This window comes from Oncorhynchus keta, chromosome 28, assembly GCF_023373465.1.
Source record: "Oncorhynchus keta strain PuntledgeMale-10-30-2019 chromosome 28, Oket_V2, whole genome shotgun sequence".
NCBI lineage: Eukaryota > Metazoa > Chordata > Actinopteri > Salmoniformes > Salmonidae > Oncorhynchus > Oncorhynchus keta.
In genome coordinates, this window is record NC_068448.1 from 49,988,666 (window position 1) to 50,006,932 (window position 18,267).

The 18,267-nt window shown below is 43.6% G+C and overlaps 1 pseudogene; it reads right to left on the minus strand.

Annotated features, from left to right (window-relative positions):
• Window positions 1-3,326: 3,326 nt before the first annotated feature.
• LOC118361147 (tubulin beta-5 chain-like) lies at window positions 3,327-17,628 on the minus strand (annotated as a pseudogene).
• Between the last annotated feature and the right edge of the window lie 639 nt (window positions 17,629-18,267).

Consider the following 18,267-nt stretch of genomic DNA (forward strand, 5'->3'; position numbering starts at 1 on the left):
GGGAAATGGCAGTGTGGAGTGCAATAGAGATTGCATCATCTGTGGATCTGTTTGGGCAGTATGCAAATTGGAGTGGGTTTAGGGTTTCTAGGATAATGGTGTTGATGTGAGCCCTTATACCAACCTTTCAAAGCACTTCATGGCTACGGACGTAAGTGCTACGGGTCTATGGTAATTTGGCAGGTTGCATTTGTGTTCTTGGGCACAGGGACTATGGTGGTCTGCTTGAAACATGTTGGTATTTTAAAGACTCAATCAGGGACATGTTGTAAATGTCAGTGAAGACACCTGCCAGTTGGTCAGCACATGCCCGGAGCACACGTCCTGGTAATCCGTCTGGCCCCGCAGCCTTGTGTATGTTGACCCGTTTAAAGGTCTTACTCACGTCGGCAATGGAGAGCATGATCACACAGTCGTCTGGAACATCTGATGCTCTCATGCATGCCTCAGTGTTACTTGCCTCGAAGCGAGCAAAGAATTGATCTAGCCCTTCTGGTTGGCTCGTGTCACTTGGCAGCTCGCAGCTGTGCTTCCCTTTGTAGTCTGTAATAGTTTGCAAGCCCTGCCACATAAGAAGAGCACTGGAGCCTGTGTAGTATGATTCAATATTAGCCCTGTATTGATGCTTTGCCTGTTTGATGGTTCGTCGCAGGGCATAGCAGGATTTCTTGTAAGCCTCCGGGTTAGAGTCCCACACCTTGAAAGCGGCAGGTCTACCCTTTAGCTCAGTACAAATGTTGCCTGTAATCCATGGCTTCTGGTTGGGGTATGTACGCACGGTCACTGTGGGGACGACGTCCTCACTGCACTTATTGATAAAGCCAATGACTGATGTGGTGTATTCCTCAATGCCATCAGAAAAATACCGGAACATGTTCCAGTCTGTGATAGAAAAACAGTCCTGTAGTTTAGCATCTGCTTCATCTGACCACTTTTTTATAGACCGAGTCACTGGTGCTTCCTGCTTTAATTTCTGCTTCTAAGCAGGAATCATGCTTGTAAGCATGTCGTCATTCAGCCAAGATTCTGTGAAACATAGGATATTACAGTTTTTGATGTCCCATTTGTAGGATATTCGTGATCGTATCTCGTCTAATTTATTGTCCAATGATTGCACGTTGGTAAGTAGTATTGACGGTAATGGCAGCTTTCCCAGTCACCTTCTAGAACCTGGTCCTGACCAGGCATCCAGCTCTTTGTCCTCTGTACCTGCGTCGCTCCCTCTTGCAAATAACGGGGATGTCGGTCCTGTGGGATGTTTGGAGAATGTCTTGTGCGTCATCTTTGTTGTAGAAAAAAACAATTGTCTAATCCGAGGTGACTGATCGCTGTCTTGATTTCCAGAAGCTCTTTTTTTGCCGTAAGAAACATTATGTACAAAATAAGTTACAAATAACGTGAAAAAAATAGCACAATTGTTTGGGAGCCCGTAAAACTGCTGCCATTTCCTCCGGTGCCGTCTTGTCATGTCAGGTCTTACCAGCATGGTTTCCCATCTCCTTGCTTTTCTCAAGTTCTGTTTCCCCGGTTCTGACCATTCTGCCTGCCATGACTCCTAGCCTGCCTGCCGTTCTATACCTGCCTGACTCTGATCCGTTTACAAACCTCGGCTTGTCTTGCTGTACCTTATTGACTCTGCCCTGGTTACGGTCAACACTGTATAGATTCAAAACACGGATAAAACTATAATGTTTATATCATGGATGGTCCCTCCTTGCATCCATAGCTCTGCCTGTGAATGTGAGAGTGGTTAAATATCTCTCAGCTGTTTACCAAAACAGAGGTGGGGATCCAAATGTGTTATTGTTCCAATTACGGATTCTCACTTTAATGCCAAGATAAGGTTATATTTCTCAATTTCTACTTTAGATTTAGGGTTAGTTATGTGAGCTAGCCACAACAACAATAGTGTTTGTTGGCTTATCAATCAGCTGCTGTTACTGTAAATTGTTAGCTGCTAACGGATATTTCCCAGCTAACCATTGGTAATCTTATTCAATTATGGCATACAGCAAAAACAACCATATCTATGGCTAGACGAGAGATATGCCCCTTGCTATATTCTTTCACTGTTTACAGCAGGTCTCCAGCTATTCACAAAGATACTCTCGAGGAGGAATCAGAACTGCTCTGCTTCACTATCAGCCTGATAGGGTGCCGTGGGTGCGTCCAGAAATTTAATGAAATACCCAACCAAATCCTCAAGTGATAAACAGTGTTAATTTTGGCAGCCATTTTAAATGTCATTTTAGTCATTTCATCCATCATAGTTTTAGATATTACCAGTTGACTAAAACTCTGGATAATTTTAGTCTAGTGTTAAGTCATAGTCATTTTATTCACGTTTTAATTTTCATTAAATAATTCATATTTACCTCTAACTTCCATCATGTGCACATTAAGATAACCTTGTCCAACTAGGCCTACTATCCCCTCATATAGTGGGCAACATTGCTATTGTGGCAGATTGTGACCAATGCCATTGCCAGACATGATTAACCATATAGACTACAGAGCCTTGGCTACAAGTTAAACAATGTAGGACTACAGCTCTGATTTTCTCCCCATTATAATCTTGTGATGGAGGTAAATAAGAGGGATTCCCTTAAAAATTGGAGAATCTCAGCTTTCCAACAATCCCCGAATGATTTCCAATCCCCCATACATGTTTTATATGCATCTACTGTATAGTATATATATATTTCCACTAACCCTACCATCCCTCCCCTAATTGGAGTAAATGAATGGACAACTCATAGGTGTCTACTTCCAGCTTACACATATTATATCAAATGTACAGACACAGTATAGGTTACAGTAGTTATCTTGTTCTTCAGCTCCACTCAACCCCTCCCATCTATCTATGAACACAATCCAATTTGTAAATGTATTTGCCATCTATTGTTCAATTGTGCTGTGATGTTTCACAAAAGTTCTGAACCTTTCTATTCTCAGAGGTTCTAACAGATTGTAAATGAAAGATAAACATTTTCGCTAAGAGTGTTATTATATTATTAATGGATTGACTATGACTTTTTAAATAACCCAGCAGTGCTATTTGCAGAGTTCGCTCCAGGTAAATGTTGCAATTCTTCAGACATTCCTGGACTTGTGACCAAAAACAAGCTAAACTCAGCAAAAAAAGAAACGTCCTCTCACTGTCAACTGCTTTTATTTTCAGCAAACTTAACATGTGTGAATATTTGTATGAACATAACAAGATTCAACAACTGAGACATAAACTGAACAATTTCCACAGACATGTGACCTACAGAAATTGAATAATGTGTCCCTAAACAAAGGGGGGGGGGGGTCAAAATCAAAGGTAACAGTCAATATCTGGTGAGGCCCCCAGCAGCATTAAGTACTGCAGTGCATCTCCTCATCATGGACTGCATCAGATTTGCCAGTTCTTGGAGTGAGATGTTACCCCACTTTTCCACCAAGGCACCTGCAAGTTCCCAGACATTTCTGGGGGTAATGGCTCGAGCCCTCACCCTCCGATCCAACAGGTCCCAGACAGGCTCAATGGGATTGAGATGGCCAAGGCAGAACACTGACATTCCTGTCTTGCAGGAAATCACACACAGAACGAGCAGTATGGCTGGTGGCATTGTCATACTGGAGGGTCTTGTCAGGAGGAGCCTGCAGGAAGGGTACCACATGAGGGAGGAGGATGTCTTCCCTGTAACGCACAGCGTTGAGATTGTCTGCAATGACAACAAGCTCAGTCCGATGATACTGGGACACACCGCCCCAGACCATGACGGACCCTCCACCTTCAAATCGATCCCGCTCCAGAGTACAGGCCTCAGTGTAACGCTCATTCCTTCATAAATAAACGCGAATCCGACAATCACCCCTGGTGAGACAAAACCGCGACGTGTCAGTGAAAAGCACTTTTTGCCAGTCCTCTCTGGTCCAGAGACAGTGGGTTTGTGCCCATAGGCGACGTGTTGCCGGTGATGTCTGGTGAGGACCTGCCTTCCAACAGACCTACAAGCCCTCAGTCCTGCCTCTCTCAGCCTATTACAGACATTCTGAGCACTGATGGGGGGATTGTCCGTTCCTGGGGTATCTCGGGCAGTTGTTGTTGCCATCCTGTACCTGTCCCGCAGATGTGATGTTCGGATGTACTGATCCTGTGCAGGTGTTGTTACACGTGGTCTGCCACTGGGAGGACGATCAGCTGTCCGTCCGTCTCCCTGTAGCGCTGTCTTAGGCGTCTCACAGTACGGACATTGAAATTGTCACATCTGCAGTCACATCTGCAGTCCTCATGCCTCCTTGCAGCATAACTAAGGCACATTCACGCAGATGAGCAGGGATCCTGGGCATCTTTCTTTTGGTATTTTTCAGAGTTCGTAGAAAGGCCTCTTTAGTTTCCTAAGTTTTCATAACTGTGACCTTAATTGCCTACTGTCTGTGAGCTGTTAGTGTCTGAACGACCGTTCCACAGGTGCATGTTCATTAATTGTTTATGGTTCATTGAACAAGCATGGGGAATAGTGTTTAAACCCATTACAATGAAGATCTGTGAAGTTATTTGGATTTTTACTAATTATCTTTGAAAGACAGTGTCCTGATAAAGGGACATTACTTTTTTTGAGTTTACATATTGACAGTAACAAAACAAATGATCTAATGTTTCTGTCTCTTCGCAGCAAAATCTTCAGAAAGTATTCAGACCCCTTCACTTTTCCCACATTTTGTTACGTTACAGCCTTATTCTAAAATTGATTAAATTAATTGTTTTCCTCATCAGTCTACTCACAATACCCCATAATGATAAAACAAAAAAAAGTTTTAGAAACATGATTTGGAAAGGCACACACCTGTCTATATAAGGTCCCTCAGTTGACAGTGCATGTCAGTGCAAAAACCAAGGCATGAGACAGATTGTGTCAATGCACAGATCTGCGGAAGGTTACCAAGACATTTCTGCAGCATTGAATGTCCTCCAAAACACAGTGGCCTCCATCATTCTTAAACGGAAGAGGTTTGGAACCCCCAAGGCTCTTCCTAGAGCCGGCAGCCCGACACAATCCTGTTTTGGAGCTCTACACACAATTCTTTGTCCTCATGGCTCTGTTTTTGCTCAGACATGCAAGGGACCATATACAGACAGGTCTGTGCCTTTTCAAATCATGTCCAATCAATTGAATTTACCACAGGTGGGCGGACACCAATGAAGTTGTAGAAACATGTCAAGGATGATCAATGGAAACAGGATGCACCTGAGCTCAATTTCGAGTCTCATAGCAAAGGGTCTGAATATTTATGCAGATAAGCTATTTCAGTTTTATACATTTGCAAAAAAATCTAAAATCCTGTTTTCGCTTTGTCATTATGGGGTATTGTGTGTAGATTGCAGAGAATGTTTTTTTTATATTCCTGTTACATAACAAAATGTGGAAAAAGTCAAGGGGTCTGTTGATGTTAAGCCTTCCCACCGTTAAATTTCCTCTCCCTGATGGATGAGCATTCTGAGTAGGCCTTGAAAGAGCGTCTTTCCTGTGGTCACAGTCCGTTGAGATTCACAGTGGTTTGTTTAAACCTTGACACAAAGGCAACATTCAAAGGACATTGTGAATGGAATGGAACATTTACGGTTACAACTTGCAGACTTGTTTACGTGCTGATGTGCGTTTTGTTGCCAACCTTACTTTGCCACCTGACAACTTTACGGTTTTTACTTTTTAATTACCATTTATATTTTTAGTTTTTCCCTCACTCATTCAACTTCAACTTTTTCACTCTGCACGTTTTATCTGGACATGGTTCGTCAGGACCTCCACCAGCTGAAGCTAAGTAGTAACATTAACATGATGCCTTTTAACTGCAGTCGCTGGAGAACGATCGCCTTACGGCGAGGATAGCTGTTCTGCAAGCCCAGCTTCAGACGCAAGCGTTGGGCAAGGGTCATTTCAGTGTAGGGAAGGATGAAACAGCGTCTGTGCCACCAGTAAGTACAGATAGTAACGTTAGTATAAATCCCCTCGCACGGTCCCCACAGCCGGAAAACTTTCTCGTGGCTTCTGGAGGGAAATGCTGTAGGAATGCTCTACCGGTGTTGCTCATTCAGCCGACAGAAACTTTCAACCGGTTTTCCCCATTAAGCAGCGAGTCGGAGTCAGAGGCCAAGCCTTCTCTGGTCTCTACTCCTCCCGTTACGGGGTCTGAGACGCCGAAGCTTCCCACCGTTAGCTCTGACAAATTGAAAACCCTAGTCATTGGCGACTCCATTACCCACAGAATTAGACTTAAAACAAATCATCCAGCGATCATACACTGTTTAATCTGAAGATGGTGCTGGATATAGCTTGCTGTTATCCACGATGGCACCAACGATGTTAGGATGAAACAGCCAGAGGTCACCAAGCGCAACATAGCTTCAGCATGTAAATCGGCTAGAAAGATGTGTCGGCATCGAGTAATTGTCTCTGGCCCCCTCCCAGTTAGGGGGAGTGATGAGCTCTACAGCAGAGTCTCACAACTCAATCGCTGGTTGAAAACTGTTTTCTGCCCCTCCCAAAAGATAGAATTTGTAGATAATTGGCCTTCTTTCTGGGACTCACCCACAAACAGGACCAAGCCTGGCCTGTTGAGGAGTGACGGACTCCATCCTAGCTGGAGGGGTGCTCTCATATTATCTACAAACATAGACAGGGCTCTAACTCCCCTAGCTCAACAATGAAATAAGGTGCAGGCCAGGCAGCAGGCTGTTAGCCTGTCAGTGTAGTCAGCTCAGCTATCCCCTTTGAGACCATGTCTGTGCCTCGACCTAGGATGGGCAAAACTAAACATGGCGGTGTTCGCCTTAGCAATCCCACTAGAATAAAGACCTCCTCCATTCCTGCCATTATTGAAAGAGATCGTGATACCTCACATCTCAAAATAGAGCTACTTAATGTTAGATCCCTCACTCCAAAGGCAGTTATAGTCAATGAACCAATCACTGATCATAATCTTGATGTGATTGGCCTAACTGAAACATGGCTTAAGCCTGATGAATTTACTGTGTTAAATGAGGCCTCACCTCCTGGTTACACGAGTGACCATATACCCATGCATCCCGCAAAGGCGGAGGTGTTGCTAAAATTTACGATAGCAAATTTCAAATTACAAAAAAAACCCAGACGTTTTCATCTTTTGAGATTCTAGTCATGAAATCTATGCAGCCTACTCAATCACTTTTTATAGCTACAGTTTACAGGCCTCCTGGGCCATATACAGCATTCCTCACTGAGTTCCCTGAATTCCTATCGGACCTTGTAGTCATAGCAGATAATATTCCAATATTTGGTGACTTTAATATTCACATGGAAAAGTCCACAAACCCACTCCAAAAGGCTTTCGGAGCCATCATCGACTCAGTGGGTTTTGTCCAACATGTCTCTGGACCTACTCACTGTCACAGTCATACTCTGGACCTAGTTTTGTCCCATGGAATAAATGTTGTGGATCTTAATGTTTATCCTATAATCCTGGACTAATCGGACCACCGTTGTATTACGGTTGCAATCTCAACAAATAATCTGCTCAGACCCCAACCAAGGAGCATCAAAAACCCAAAGATTCCTTGATGCCCTTCCAGATTCCCTCTGTCTACCCAAGGACATCAGAGGACAAAAATCAGTTAACCACCTAAATGGGGAACTCATTTTAACCTTGCGCAATACCCTAGATGCAGTTGCACCCCTAAAAACGAAAAACATTTGTCATAAGAAACTTGCTCCCTGGTATACAGCAAATACCTGAGGTCTGAAGCAAGCTTCCAGAAAATTGGAACGGAAATGGCACCACACCAAACTGGAAGTCTTCCGACTAGCTTGGAAAGACAGTCCCGTGCAGTATCGAATAGCCCTCACTGCTGCTCGATTATCCTATTTTTCCAACGTAATTGAGGAAAATAAGAACAATCCTAAATTTATTTTTGATACTGTCGCAAAGCTAACTAAAAAGCAACACTCCCCAAGAGAGGATGGCTTTCACTTCAGCAGTAATACATTCATGAACTTCTTTGACGAAAAGATCATAATCATTAGAATGCAAATTACGGACTCCACTTTAAATCTGCGTATTCCTCCAATGCTCAGTTGTCCTGAGTCTGCACAACTCTGCCAGGACCTAGGATCAAGGGAGACACTCAAGGTGTTTTAGTACTATATCTCTTGACACAATGATGAAAATAATCATTCCTCTGAACCTTCAAGCTGCATACTGGACTATATTCCAACTAAACTACTGAAAGAGCTGATTCCTGTGCTTGGCCCTCCTATGTTGAACATAATAAACGGCTCTCTATCCACCGGATGTGTACCAAACTCACTAAAAGTGGCAGTAATAAAGCCTCTCTTGAAAAAGGCAAACCTTGACCCAGAAAATATTTAAAAACTATTGGCCTATATCAAATCTTCCATTCCTCTCAAAAATGTTATAAAAAGCTGTTGCACATCAACTCACTGCCTTCCTGAAAACAAACAATGTATACGAAATGCTTCAGTCTGGTTTTAGACCCCATCATAGCACTGAGACTGCACTTGTGAAGGTGGTAAATGACCTTTTAATGGCGTCAGACCGAGGCTCTGCATCTGTCCTCGTGCTTTTAGACCTTAGTGCTGCTTTTGATACCATTGATCACCACATTCTTTTGGAGAGATTGGAAACCCAAATTGGTCTACATGGACAAGTTCTGGCCTGGTTTAGTTCTTATCTGTCGGAAAGATATCAGTTTGTCTCTGTGAATAGTTTGTCCTCTGACAAATCAACTGTAAATTTTGGTGTTCCTCAAGGTTCCGTTGTAGGACCACTATTGTTTTCACTATATATTTTACCTCTTGGGGATGTCATTCGAAAACATAATGTTAACTTTCACTGCTATGCAGATGACACAGCTGTACATTTCAATGAAACATAGTGAAGCCCCAAAACTGCCCTCGCTAGAAGCCTGTGTTTCAGACATAAGGAAGTGGATGGCTGCAAACTTTCTACTTTTAAACTCGGGACAAAACAGAGATGCTTGTTCTAGGTCCCAGGAAACAAAGAGATATTCTGTTGAATCTGACAATTAATCTTGATGGTTGTACAGTTGTCTCAAATAAACCTGTGAAGGACCTCGGCGTTACTCTGGACCCTGATCTCTCTTTTGACGAACATATCAAGACTGTTTCAAGGACAGCTTTTTTCCATCTAACAAACATTGCAAAAATCAGAAACTTTCTGTCCAAAAATTATGAAGAAAAATTAATCCATGCTTTTTTTACTTCTAAGTTAGACTACTGCAATGCTCTACTTTCCGGCTACTTGAATAAAGCACTAAATAATCTTCAGTTAGTGCTAAATACGGCTGCTAGAATCCTGACTAGAACCCCAAAATTTGATCATATTACTCCCTACACTGGCTTCCTGTTGAGGCAAGAGCTGATTTCAAGGTTTTACTGCTAACCTACATTACATGGGCTTGCTCCTACCTATCTTTCTGATTTGGTCCTGCCGTACATACCTACACGTATGCAACGGTCACAAGACGCAGGCCTCCTAATTGTCCCTAGAATTTCTAAGCAAACAGCTGCAGGCAGTGCTTTCTCCTATAGAGCTCCATTTTTATGGAATGGTCTGTCTACCCAAGTGAGAGACGCAGACTCGGTCTCGACTTTTAAGTCTTTACTGAAGACTCATCTCTTCAGTAGGTCATATGATTGAGTGTAGTCTGGCCCAGGAGTGTGAAGGTGAACGGAAAGGCTCTGGAGCAACGAACCGCCCTTGCAGTCTCTGCCTGGCCTGTTCCCCGCTCTCCACTGGGATTCTCTGCCTCTAACCCTATTACAGGGGCTGAGTCACTGGCTTACTGGTGCTCTTCCATGACATCCCTAGGAGAGGTGCGTCACTTGAGAGGGTTGAGTCACTGACGTGATCTTCCTGTCTGGGTTGGCGCCCCCCCTTGGGTTGTGCCGTGGCAGAGATCTTTGTGTGCCCTACTTGGCCTTGTCTCAGGATGGTATGTTGGTGGATGAAGATATCCTTCTAGTGGTGTGGGGGCTGTGCTTTGGCAAAGTGGGTGGGGTTATATCCTGCCCTGTTTGGCCCTGTCCAGGGGTATCATCAGATGGGACCACAGTGTCTCCTGACCCCTCCTGTCTCAGCCTCCAATATTTATGCTGCAGTAGTTTATGTGTCGGGGGCTAGGGTCAGTCTGTTATATCTGGAGTATTTCTCCTGTCTTATCTGGTGTCCTGTGTGAATTTAAGTATGCTCTCTCTAATTCTCTCTTTCTCTCTCTCGGAGGACCTGAGCCCTAGGATCATGCCTCAGGACTACCTGGCTGTCCCCAGTCCACCTGGCCGTGCTGCTGCTCCAGTTTCAACTGTTCTGCCTGTGGCTATGGAACCCTGACCTGTTCACCGGACGTGCTACCTGTCCCAGACCTACTGTTTTCAACTCTCCAGAGACAGCAGGAGTGGTAGAGATACTCTGAATGATAGGCTATGAAAAGCCAACTGACATTTACTCCTGAGGTGCTGACTTGTTGCACCCTCGACAACTACTGTGATTATTATTACTTGACCATGTTGATCATTTATGAACATTTGAACATCTTGACCATGTTCTGTTATAATCTCCACCCGGTGGCCACCCCTCATAGCCTGGTTCCTCTCTAGGTTTCTTTGTAAGTTTTGGCCTTTCTAGTGATTTTTTCCTAGCCACCGTGCTTCTACACCTGCATTGCTTGTTGTTTGGGGTTTTAGGCTGGGTTTCTGTACAGCACTTTGATATATCAGCTGATGTAAGAAGGGCTATATACATCAATTTGATTAGGTTTGAATACTTTCAGTATCAGCTAACCACAACATATGTTATAGCTATCTGCCATGTCTGAGCAGGGGAACCTTTCTGTTTAGCATGTGGAGTCCTCGTTAGTCGTATTAGTATATTTTCTCATATATCTCCCAGAACCTAATCGAGCATCTGATGCAATTACGCTAGATTCTAGTTCTGGGCTTCAGAGATTACGTCAATTGTTGTAATCTTCCTCTGCCCAGGACTGCACGGCTCCATATACATCAGAAGCACAGACACAGAATTGGCTCAAAAAAGCATATCCACTTCCTACTCATGACCTGGCATTTGGGTTGTGTTTCTGACCCATAGAGAATGATACAGGCAATAGTGTTCAAAAACCTGTTGTACACTGAACAAAAATCTACATGCTACATGCAAGAATTTCAGGCTGTTGATTGTGGCCTGTGGAATGTTGTCCCATCCTCTTCAATGGCTGTGTGAAGTTGCTGGATATTGGCGGGAACTGGATCACACTGTCGTACACATCGATCAAGAACATCCCAAAGAGGCTCAATAGGTGGTGACATGTCTGGTGAGTATGCAGGCCATGAAGGAACTGGGACATTTTCAGCTTCCAGGAATTGTGTGCAGATCCTTGCGACATGTGGCCCTGCGTCATCATGCTGAAACATGAGTTGATGGCAGCGGATTAATGGCATGACAATGAGCCTCAGGATCTCGTCACGGTATCGATGTACATTTAAATTGCCATCGATAAGATGCAATTGTGTTCGTTGTCTGTAGCTTATGCCTGCCCATAAAATAACCCCATTGCCACTATGGGGCACTCTGTTCACAATGTTGACATCAGCAAACCGCTTGCCCACCCAACGCCATACATGCTATCTGCCATCTGCTCGGTGCAGTTGAAACTGGGATTCATCCATGAAGACCACACTTCACCAGCTTGCCAGTGACATTTGCCCATTGAAGTCAGTTACGACGCCGAACTGCAGTCATGTCAAAACCCTGGGAGAACAACGAGCATGCAGATGAGATTCCCTGAGACGGTTTCTGACAGTTTGTGCAGGTTGGGCAAACCCCCAGTTTATCAACTATCCTGGTGGCTGGTCTCAGACGATCACGCAGGTGAAGAAGCAGGATTTGGAGATCCTGGGCTGGTGTGCTTACTGTTGTGAGGCCGGATAGACGTACTGTCAAATTCTCTAAAATGACGCTGGGAGGCGGCTTATGATAGAGAAATTAACATTAAATACTCTGGCAACAGCTCTGATGGACATTCTTGCAGTCAGCATGCCAATTGCCCACTCCCTCAAAACTTGAGACAAAACTGCACATTTTAGAGTTGCCATTTTTGTCCCCTGCACAAGGTGCACCTGTGTAATTATCATGCTGTTTAATCAGCTTCTTGATATGCCACACCTGTCAGGTGGATGGATTATCTTGGTAAAGGAGAAATGCTCACTGACAGGGATGCACAGACTTTGAAAGAAATAAGCTTTTACTGCATATGGAAGATTTGCGGGATCTTTTATTTCAGCTCATGAAACATGGGACCTTACATGTTGTGTTTATATTTTTGTTCAGTATAGCGTTGGGCAGCACTATTGAGGAATTTCACTATTTTTAAGCAGTCAACTTGGTTGGACTTCCTATGGGTTAAGGATGGACCACATAATTCCATCTAGGTCATCAGGAGGGATCAGCCAATGAATTATATGAGTAAATATTCCATAACTGCAGGTGCCAGTAAATCGTCAACCCTGGTTTCATACTGGTTCAAACAACACACTCCAGATGGCAATAGGTCTAAGCATCCTTTCTGTTTGTTTATCATCTCATAAAAGTAGTTGAATAAAATTGACTACTTTTAAATGGAGATTGCCTCAATTGCGTTGCCCTGTGCTCTTACAGACGCCATAATGGGACAGATATGATGTTGTGCCTTCTAACTATCTCTATGGTGTGACCCTTGTAACCACTTTTAAGGTTTGTGAGGTGAAGGTGGGGGGGTTATAAACAAGTATGTATATATATATATATATATATATATATATATATATATTTTTTTTTTTACAGTATCCTTAAGTTATTTGTTCACTATTTAACCACAAGAGAGCACCATGCACATATCTCCCTAATGCAGTACCAATGTGCACCTTCCATTCATCTCCATTAAGTACACGAAGTCACTCGTCCCCTTGTTTGGCAATATTTCATAACCCAGTCTGAGAGCCAGTGCACAGTCCTCCTTAAATAGGCAGTGGGGTTCTGTAAGACTGTAGAGCGACATGGGAGTGTTTCATGTGTTCTTCAACAGCTGCATGTGCTGTCTCTTGTGGTTATTTTTTTCCTCAAAGTCACACAGTTTTTTTTCCAAGTTTATCCATGTTTGATTCACAAACTATTCAGACTGAAGTCCTCTGCCGTAGTTGCAATGTTTTGCTTACTTGCTAAAGCAAAAATAATTGGCTCGTTGTTGGATGTGACATACTGCAATCCAGCATGTCTGGTTCTGGTTCTCATGCAAGAACAGCTTTTTAAATTGTCTTTATTTTTTTCATATATTAATTTTGCTATCAAGGATCCATGCTGTCACTTTCTGAGGAAGTAAATCTTTTACCAGGAAAAACACTTACAGTATCTGCTAACACTTAAACAATCACTATTAACTATTGCCAATATCATTGCTGGATAGATGTGCTCCCAGGGGTAATGCCTTGGCTTTAGCTCAGTGAGATAACATTGCCTTCAAAGATGGGGGCTGAGCTGTTGTTCTTTAAGGTTCCATTCGCTGTTGGATACAGGACACAGTTAGCATGCATCAATATCAATATCAAAGGGTGATAAACAGCTGGCTCTTAATAATGTAATAATAATGTATACATACAGTGCGCGTTCCCTCCCACCCACCCACCCACCCACCCACACTGGAGTTGTTCTCGGGGTCTGTGCCATGGTAATTTGAGTGGCATGACTCAGACACACTTAACCATTTCTGCAGCTGACTTCCTAGCTGACTGGCCAGGCCAAGACCGTCTGTGACACCAGCTGTGAATACCACGCCAAGCCCTTCCAACCACTACGTCAATTTAACACACAGCCAGTACCAATTCACTTCCTACCCCTTCCCTGACCTTATCACTTAGATGTTCGCAGATCAGAAGGATCTAGAGAGGTTTAAGCTTCCACCATACAGAGCTTCAAATTGGTAGGGGCAAACGGCCTAGTGGGCTGGTATAGTGAAAGAGCCTTTACAATCAGATGCGGATCATGCTTCATCTTTTTCAAATCAGGGGGCAATATTCCCTTCCAGTTTGTTTTTTCACATTTGTGAAGTGTATTGAAGTTGCTAAATATGTACAGGTTTTCACACATAGGCTACTTGGGTATCTTTTTTTCCCACATCAATGCCTCTAATATTTAGCAGTGTACTGGGGCAGTTAGCTTGTACGTGTATTGCAGAAGACTCATTGAGGCCATGAATGGCTCTAAATAGTTCAGTAAGTGCAGACTGGGAGTCCCCCCCATTGTTAGCTCCACAGTTCTAATTAGAGAATGCCTTGCTCAGCAGCTGTTGTGATTTGCCTCCACCATAGGAGCATTAAGGCCTGTTTGTTGTGGTACATGACGGAGGTGAATATGAACAAAGCACTTGGTTTTGGCAATGGCTGGTTCCCTTTCTTAATCCCGTAAATAGAAATGCGAGTTAATAAAGTCTAAACAAAATGGAGCGAGAATGATTAGCAAACTATTGACAATGCACTTTTCTGTATTTTCCATCATCGTAGTCATACAATAGAACTCCACTCCACGAAGTAGCTGCTGTTCTTGTTCTGGATGGCCAGCATCTGCTCATCCACCTCCTTCATGGACATGGGCCCGCGGAATACAGTGGCCACGGTGAGGTAGCGGCCGTGATGTGGATCGCATGCCGCCATCATGTTGCGGGCATCGAACATCTGCTGGGTGAGTTCCGGCACCGTCAGGGTGCGGTACTGCTGGCTCCCTCGGGCGGTTAGCGGTGCAAAGCCAGGCATGAAGAAGTGCAGGCGGGGGAAGGGCACCATGTTGACGGCCAGTTTGCGAAGGTCGGCGTTGAGCTGACCGGGGAACCTCAGTGAGGTGGTCACGCCGCTCATGGTGGCCGACACCAGATGGTTGGAGGTCTCCGTAAGTGGGCGTGGTCAGTTTCAGGGTACGGAAGCAGATGTCGTAGAGTGCCTCGTTGTCAATGCAGTATGTCTCGTCCGTGTTCTCCACCAGCTGGTGCACAGAGAGGGTGGCATTGTACGGTTCAACCACCGTATCCGACACCTTGGGAGAGGGCATGACGCTGAACGTGTTCATGATGCGGTCGGGGTACTCCTCGCGGATCTTGCTGATGAGCAGAGTGCCCATGCCCGAGCCTGTGCCCCCACCCAGGGAGTGGGTTAGCTGGAAGCCCTGGAGGCAGTCGCAGTTCTCGCACTCCTTCCTCACTACATCCAGCACAGAGTCAACTAGCTCTGCTCCCTCAGTGTAGTGGCCCTTGGCCCAGTTGTTCCCCGCTCCTGTCTGCCCTGCAAGGGCAGCAAAAACAAAAAGGGAGGAAAATTGTCAGTGAAGTCATACACTCCATCCCTCCAGTAACCCCAAATCCACCCCCCACTAAACCCCAACACACGAGCCAATTGTGAGCCATTTATCATCCAGTCTAGTTTGAGGAGAGTGCACAAATGTGTGTGTGTGAGGTGAGGTGGGAGAGTCCATGTGTAACCCTGAGGAATCTGTCTCGTAGTGTGTAAGGAAGTCAACTGTGACATAAAGTATCATCATAAATCAGACTTGGGATTTCCTTGACTTGAATTTTCGTTTTCAATTGCAGAATTCTTTTTGATGTTTTCTGTTGTGTGCCCTAATGAAAACGGCACTGGATGAGGACATCATATGGATTATGATGTGTGTTGATTAGTTTTTTTATGACAATCATATGTGTAGGTTAGAGTCATATCTTCGGTTTCTACCAGACACAACAAGTGATTGTCAATCTACCACAAGGACTGGCATGATATCTTTGGTTAATTATGTCTGTTGAGGATCCCAGTTTAACAGCCTTCACATACTCACATGTTTTCCTCACACATTTCCCAGTCAAGCGAGCTTAAACAGTAATTTTGAATTAAAAAATGTATGTTTTGCTACAGAGAAAAAATATACCATATAACAAGATGTTCTAAATGCTCATAGATACCAATAATATTGAATAATTATGCATTATAGCGGTTGGCTTTAAATAATGTGCTACAATGTCCACTTACCGAAGATAAAGTTGTCAGGTCTGAATAGCTGTCCAAAGGTCCCTGACCGGACACTGCCCATGGTCCCGGGTTCCAAGTCCACAAGGACTGCTCTGGGAACATACTTGTGTGCTGCAAAAAAACAAACAGACCCCCATACAGATGGGAATATATTTCACATTTACCTGAGTGCAGGGTATTGTACAGTAGTCTGTTTCACAAGCAAGGATTTGTCAAGTAGGCCTACTTTGAACTACACCTAAAACACATTCCTTATTTTAGACCTTAGGAATTGCCAACAACATGATACAATATTCCTTTTCAATCTCTCATTAGCATTGAGTATTCCAGTCCTTAAAACTAACAATAACTTTGAAGGCTGAATGAAAACATCCCTTCTTTATAAGGCCTCTATATACTGTATAAGGTGTGTACTGTACATGCTTCAGAAATAATGTATGCTTGTCATGCTATATAAAGGGTGGCAAAAGGGGTTATGGCAATTTTGCAAAGCACCATATGTAAGGACCTGTAGTAGCCCATTACTTTTCTTATGAAGAATGCTATGAATGCTAAAAGTTGGGACCAATATTGCTTTTGAGTGATGAGGAGAACCAATATTTCTTTTGAGTGATGGTGAGGTAAGGTGAGTGTAACATCTTGGAAACATAATGATTAATTGAAGCACAGACACAGACTCACTTACAGGACGCTTCGTTGTAATACACATTAATCCTGTCGATTTGAAGTGATGAGTCACCCACATAGTTTCCTGACGGATCGATTCCGTGTTCATCGCTGATAATTTCCCAAAACTGTCCCGAGTTATCAGAATGAAGAAGAAAACAGGATATGCTTACAATTAAATCTCCAACAAGTTATCAACACCCCATGAAAAAACAACGATTTAACATTGTGCCTCGTCGATTTTATTTGACAACTGAAGCGCGCTCAGCTGATGAAATGGACACGCACAGCTGGAATGTCATGCCACTCCCTTACAGCACGCTAGGGACCGTTATAAAGTTTATTATAGGGTAAACATAATTTGAATTAAGCAATGGCAAAATACATTTTCCAGAGTTAAAGTAGTTGGGCCTACAGCATGAATTTTGAATTGTTAGGCTACATACACCAGTACAATTAGCCTATAATTTGACACAAAAGCTTTAGAAAATGTGGCGACAGCCAAACTAAGACGCATTAAACCCGTGTGCTGACTGCCTTATAAAGGTAAGCGTCCCCCTCACCCACAACACATCCAACATTCATTGTGTTGTTTTATTCAAATTATAAAGGCATTCCGTTTAAACGATCTTTACTTGCCTTGGTGCCAATCTGATTCCCACATTGTCCGGCTTGTATGTGAACTATTTATCTCGTTCTCGCGGTGTGCGCCCGGTTAAACTCAACTGATTTGTAAGAGCTCAATTCCGGTCTTCTCCTCTGCTCAAAAGTACAAGAGAATGACATGCCAGCTGTGCAATAAGGTTTAGTATGGTCTCAGACAAGACGTAACATAGTAAACGTAAATCCGGGACACTCAAATGTGACCGACCACCTTGATTCTGTCTTACTAGTAAAATTTGAAATGGTGTTTTTTACACTGGATAAAAGCAGAGATACAGAGCTACACAATGGTATATCATACACTGCCTTTGAGGAACAATGGGAAAGTAATTCTGCTTTGAAAGTTGATGAACTTGTAACCTCACATTTGAGAAAATGGCCTTTGAATATTTGGTACCTACTGGAGAGCTCTTTGTCTACACCCATTCAGCATCGTTCACACCCTCTTAAGCTTTAGCCCCACCAATTACTTTAAGGTTGATCAGAGCGTTCTGTCCTAACAACAACAGTCAAGCACCCAAGCTAATTGGCTAACATTGTCTAGTTTGCTAGCTACCTCCAGACACAAATGAGAGAACAGCTCACTGACCATTTTACTCGCCTTAGCAGAGCTTGTAAGGCTATTTTTATGTTATCCAGAGTGCTTGTGACTGCAACTGTGCTGCTGGCAACAATTTACGTTTTTTTTGCCAACGTTTACTGACACCGGCCACATTCAACAGATGTTGAGCGTTTGTAAATTCATCAGTTATTCTGCTCGCCTCTGGCACACTCAGACGAGAGTGCTCTGAAATCAGAGTAGATAGCTAGAGAGAATTTACCAGCTACGTCTATC